This window comes from Vulpes vulpes, chromosome 13 (genome assembly GCF_048418805.1).
Source record: "Vulpes vulpes isolate BD-2025 chromosome 13, VulVul3, whole genome shotgun sequence".
In the NCBI taxonomy this organism is placed as follows: Eukaryota; Metazoa; Chordata; class Mammalia; order Carnivora; family Canidae; genus Vulpes; species Vulpes vulpes.
Window position 1 is genome coordinate 102,992,841 of NC_132792.1, and position 6,803 is coordinate 102,999,643.

Consider the following 6,803-nt stretch of genomic DNA (forward strand, 5'->3'; position numbering starts at 1 on the left):
CACTAGTATCAGATAATTGCTGGGTGGCAGTGGGGGCACCCTCCCCCCTACTACATAGCCAAACTTGGGAGCAAAATCATTAGTTTGGAAACCTGAGGTTAAAAATCCGACTCGAAATTTGACCGAGACCACAGAGAGGTTCCTCAGAGGGAGGAATTTGCTTTATCAATGAATGTATTCGACTTGCCAATCCAAGTTTGAGGCCTCAGACCTAATGCCTTTGTCATCTCTGCTTCTAATTGCTCTTGACCTCCTTAAGACTTAAGGCCTGGGTTCCAGGTTCTGAAGGTTAGTAAGCCCTTTGTCCCAGGGCTGATGACCATAGCAGTTTCTAAAATAATATCTTGAGATCTCCTCCCTTCTGCCACACCATGTACACAGCACAAACAGGTCTCCCAGAGGATTAGGAGAAACATCCATGGGCAGGAGCAGGAGAAAGACAGAGAAGGTACAATATTTCCTTTCTAATTTTTTTTTTTTAAAGTAAACTCTACACCCAGCCTGGTGCTTGAACTCACAACTCTGAGATCAAGAGTCGTGCATTCTACCGACTGAGCCAGCCAGGCATGCCTCCTTTTTAATTTTTAAGTGATAAGATTCTTTACATTTGTTCTAGTAACTACGTTAGGATGTCTAAACTGCAAGGAGAAGCTTTAAAAAAGGAATCTTGTGCATCTTTCATGTAACTACCTCAGGTGTGTACAGTTTAGTGTTGAGTTAGCTATGTGGGGTTTTGAAATTTTTCTTTTTCTAAGTATTTTCAAATATTATGTGATCTTTTGGCGTTTACTTGCAAATGATCACAATTGAAAGATTTGATTTTTTGTCATCATCCCCAGTTGCATACAAAACACAACAAAAGTCATCCCCAAGTCCTCAAGAACTTACCGTTCCTGAGCAACGTCCCCTCTCTGGGCAATGACTCAGTCACCATAAACCTTAATGACAATGACCTGGTACACCCCAAAGCGGCTAGGATTATGAAACACGTCCTTTTTAGAATGAGCCTTGGAAAGCTATCTCGTGTAACAAACAAGGGGAATGGCAGAATGGCACTGATAGCACATTAATTAGCTGGACTGTCAGCAATGTCCACCGAACACTTCTTATCTGTCAACCTTATCATAGACACGCCCTCCTCATGTGGGAGCTCTTGGCTTCTGCAGTCTGGCTGTAGTTCATTAATGAATTTTCAATCTCTCTGAAAGCTTCAGAACCAGCATTTGGATACTATAAAAAATGAAGTTAATATAAGCAAAGGGCCGAATGTTTCTCTCCTTGGAAGCTCCGACAGTCCCAGGAAACTTATCTATTTTCTACTCTTAATCTTCTCTCCGATTTCTGTCTTCTTTGGCTGCCATTGTCTCTGTGTCTGTCTTTCTGCGGATTATAGCTTCTTGGACCATTTAAATGACAAGAAGAGAAGGAACAGGGTAAAGGAAAGCAAAAGAATGATGGCTCTGAGTGACAGTGATGGGGGAACAGGGCTAGCTGAGGACAGAGCACAGCTGAGATCCCACAAACAACCACCATCCCCACCCCCCACCAGCGTGGAATGTGTGTATGACATTCTTCAGGAAGTTTCCAATTGTCTTAATGTTAACGCCTTGCTAGAGAGAAAAACAATCTTTCACTTGACAATGGCAAGGCTTCCAGTATCTTGTAGGTCCTCCTTAGTATGAAAATTCTTTTGAAAGCTCCCTTTTCCTTACCTTCTTCAAGTCCCAGCTACATAATCAGCCTCCTCTCACAAGCCTGGGGCAGCAGTTCTTCCTGCCCACTGGTCCTGTCCCTGGGCTTTAGTAAAACCACCATTTTGCACCAAAGACATCCAAAGAATTCCTTCTTGGTTGTTGGCTCCAGACTTCACCTATATTCCAAAACTTCATCAACCGAATGGGAGTATTTTCTGAAGATAAAGCTACGAGAGCCCACTGACTCACAGCCATGTGATATGCCAACCTTCAAGTGGCCTACAGAAAGGCCTCCTTATTGAAGAGAACCCGATTACACAGGCCACTTTCTCGAGGTGTCACCACAGGACTTGGATCTCCCAGTAGTAAAATGTTTGCTCAAGCGGAGATTTGACCATCCAGTTCTTTCTTTTCTTTAAAAGATTTTATTTATTTGAGAGAGAGAGAGCATGAGCAGTGGGGAGGGGTGGAAAAAGGAGACTCCCCACTGAGCAGGAAAAGCACAACTCAGGATCCTATCCCAGGACCCTAGGATCACAACTTGAGCTGAAGGCAGATGCTTAACCGACTGAGCCTCCCAGGCACCCTGACCATCACGTTCTGACCCAAGAGCCCATCCATTTAGCCAGTGCTATCTTGGCAGAGCCTATGAGAAGTGAGAAAGTGTAGTTATCGTTAAAGATAATACGATCCATGCTGGTTAGTCATGAACATCCCAGTGAGACGTGAGAAAGAGAAACTCCAGAAAGAGCTAAGTTGAAACCTGACGTTTGGTTGTATTATTTAGGACTCCTTGGGTTATATGTGAAAAAGTTACAAATTTGCCTAAACAGATGGGGACTTGATTGGCTTGACATTCTGGCCTTGGGAAGGCTGGAGACCAAGCTGGCCCCAGAAATGGCAGGAATCAGAAACATGCATTGGGAGGGTGACTTCTTCTGTCCAGCCACATACTATTCTGTTGCACAATCAACTCTGGCCATGAGAATCCTCACTACGACCATTCCCTCCCCCCACTGCATTCATTCATAGGCTGCATTATTCTTGAAGACTTCAGGTAGAGAAAGTAGTTAATGCCCCCTCCAAATTTGGTGATTCCAGAGGTAAGTTCCAAATAATTATTCTTTAGAGATCTTTTTCTAATTTATTGAAAGGAATCAAATACTCTGATTAGCATTTGCATTTCTGATAGTTAATCTCATATTGTTCTTTCCATTTGATCTTAAAAAGGGTAGAAATGATAAAAATGTTAAATTAAGAGTAGAGATAGATTTAATTTTTTTTTTTTTAGGTAAACGCTACACCCAGTGTGGGGCTTGAACTCTCAACTCCAAGATCAAGAGTTACATGCTCTAATGACTGAGCCAGCCAAGCACCCCAGAGATTATCTTATTAAAAAGAAAACAAGGGACTCCTGGCTGGTTCAGTCAGAAGAGCACATGATCTTGGGGTTGCCAGTTTAAGCCCCACATGATCTTGGGGTTGCCAGTTTAAGCCCCACACTTGGTGTAGAGGCTACTAAAAAAAACTTAAAAAAACAAACCCATAAAATGTGCCTTTTAAAAAAAAAGAGAGAGAGAGGTTCCTGACTGGCTCAGTCAGTGGAGCATGTGATTCTTGACATCTGGGTTGTGAGTTCAAGCCCCGTGTTGAGTGTAGAGATTACTTATAAATAAAATCTTAAAAAAAAAAAACTTTTTTAAAAGAAAGAAAACAAGCCTCAGTTACCATTCAAAAATTCTGATGAGAGATTTTTTTAAAGATTTTATTTATTTATTTATTTATTTATTTATTTATTTATTTATTTATGAGAACGAGAGAGAGAGAGAGAGAGAGAGAGAGAGCATAAGCTATGGGGAGGGGCAGAGGGAAAGGGAGAAGCAGACTCCTCACCAAGCAGGGATCCTATGTGGGGCTCAACCCTGTGATCATGACCTGAGCTGAAGGCAGACAACCAACTGAGCCACCTAGGCACCTGAGACTTCTGATGATGGTTGAGAAGGAAAAGCAAACTATAAAGGAAATAAAGAAATAAACATTTTAGTTTTGTAGGTTTTATGAGTCTATTGTTGGAAAATTCAAAGGAATCTATAAAAAATCTTGGAGGTAATGAGTTTGTATTATAAAATAAGTATGTAAGATTATTTGTACATGTGAATGCCATAATGTTAAAATATACAATGATAATGGAATGACAATTTGGGTTTTGTACCCAATTCCAATGTGTGTGTGTGTGTGTGTGTGTGTATACAGGGACTACACACACAAATAAGCAATTCTTAAGACATGAACTGGTGTTCTAGAATTCACCTCGGTTTAAACTACCCAGCGATAGCATCCTTAGGTGCTTTCCAAAAGTCACCTCAGTAACATAAACCCAGTTGTAGTGTAAAGGGACTTCTTATAAAGACATCTATTTCACCATGATGGCTCTAAAGCAATTCCAAGAACTGAGGACAAAGACCAAATATTATGACAAAGATCACTCCTGTTACTCTTATTAACTCAGGAAATTCCAGAGGTTTTGGGTGCTCTGAGTCATGAACCGTAGACAAAGACCAAATATAATAAGAAATATATTTTGGTCATTCAGATGATTTCTTATGAATCATAATATCACTGATTCCTTTTTTATTTGTGCAAATATTGAATTATTGAAATTAACTCAAGACACACAAGATGTATAAAATCCTAAGAGTATAAAGGAAAAATAAAAGGACAAGAATAAATGGACAGATATATAATATTCCCACTTGAGAATTTTAAATAAGAAGACATTTCCTAACTGAATGTAATACATAGGTTTATGCATCATTGATGCATTATCAATGGAAGTTAGAATAGAAAATAGAATTTGACAATTTGATAGTCACCTAGAGGACTAAAGAACTCAATATGAATTTATAAATATGTATATATTTACATAAAATTGTTCTGTCATATTTGAAACATTTTAGAAAGTAATAAAAACCAAAACATTATAGTACTGGGTTAAAAGAAGATAAATTGCCCAGGGGATTCTATTCTATTGTTAATATATTATAAAATTAATGTATGGTGAAACAGAAGCAATATGACAACTGGGGGGAGAGGCAGGGTTGGGGGGGGCGGGAGGTTGGCAATTCTGCTTCAGTTTTCCTCTCTGCCTCCGTGTCTCCAGACCTGAGCTCCTGCCATTCACTTGGCTAAGTGGGTTCAGGACCTGCCAGGTCTCTCTCTTCTCTTTTACATCATTATGTTGCCCTCTCTGGTATCTGGCCAGAAAGTGGTGTTATCTCAGGTTTGGGGAATGGCTTTATTTGGGAGATCCAAGCTGCATGCTCTAGCTCAGTTTCATCACACTGAGACACGGAGAGTTTTGGACACTAACTCAGTTCTATCAAAGCAGTACTTCCTTACCTGCAAATTTCTTGGAGCAGGTTCCCAAGTTCCTAAGTTCTTTGCTTTTCTTTTCTTTTTTTAAGATTGTATTTATTTATTCATGAGAAACAGAGAGGAGAGAGAGAGAGGCAGAGACACAGGCAGCGGGAGAAGCAGGCTCCATACTGCGAGCCCGACATGGGACTCAATCCCAGGTCTCCAGGATCACGCCCTGGTCTGAAGGCGGCGCTAAACCGCTGAGCCACCCGGGCTGCTCCCAAGTTCTTAAGTTCGTGTCCCAAGTTCCTTGGGAGCCTGTGGTAGGAGGGAAGGTTTCGATGGGTATAGCTGATAAAGATGGATTGAGAATTTCTGATTCTCTGACTATAATACAATATAAACTCACTGCAAATTCTTCCCAAATCATTGCTAAATAAAGATTATTGTCATAACTAGATATCAAGATAGCGAAAAATTAATTTAGATTTATTCTTATTCTATATTGTGGTAACTAGATATCAAGACAGGGAAAAATTAATTTAGACATACATATTCTATATACTTCAATGAATTTGAAACCATTCAGAGGTCTAAATATTAAAAAAATATGAAAAACTAGAAGAAAACAGAATAGCATATGAAACATGTGCCCTGCTGTAGGCTGGGTAGTAAAAATGAGGTCAAATTATGAGTAACCTCAACATAATAAAGGCATATATGACAAACCCACAGCTAACATCATACTAAATGATGAATATTGAAAGTTTTTCCTGTAAGATCAGGAATAAGACAAGGGTGCCCACTCTTACCACTCTTATTCAACATAATACTTACTGGAAGTCCTAGCCTAAGCAATCACGCAAAAGAAAAAACTAAAAAGTATTCACATCAGAAAGGAAGAAGTAAAATTGTCTCTGTTTGGAGATGGTATGATCCTATTTATAGAAAATCCTAAGGACTCCACAAAAAAAACCTGTTAGAACTAATAAATGAATTTGGGAAAGTTGCAGGATACAAAATTAACATACAGAAATCAGGTGGGTTTCTATACATTAACAACAAAATATCTGGAAAAAAAACCAACAAAGAAAGTAATCCTAATCCTATTTGTAATAGCATCAAAAACAATAAAGTACTTGGGAGTAAATTTAACCAGACTGGTAAAAGATTTGTATACTGGAAACAATAAGACTTGGATTAAAAAAAATGGAAGAAGACACAGATAAATGGAAAGATATTTAGTGTTCAGGGATCAGAAGAATTAAAATTGTTCAAATGTGCATAGTATCCAAAGCCATCCATAGATCCATAATCCCTGTCAAAAGTCCAGACACATATTTTAGAGAAATAGAAATTCATATAGAATCACAAAAGACTACAAATTGCCAAAGCAAGCATGGGAAAGAAGAACAAAATTGGAAGTATCACAGTTCCTCTTTCCAATTACATGATAAAGCTATAGTAATCGAAACAGCAGACATAGACAAATGGGAGAGAGAGCCCAGAGAAACATCCTTGCATAGACAGTCAGCTAATATTCGACATGGTGGTAGTCAAAAATACTCAATGGAGAAAGAACAGTCTCATCAATAAATGGTGCTGGGAAAACTGGATAATCACATGCAAAATCATGAAATGAAACTCCTGTTTTTATACCACTCACAAATGTTAACACAAAATGGATTAAAGACTTAAATGTAAAACCTGAAGCTGTAAAACTCCTAGTAGAAAAAACATGGGGAAAAGGGT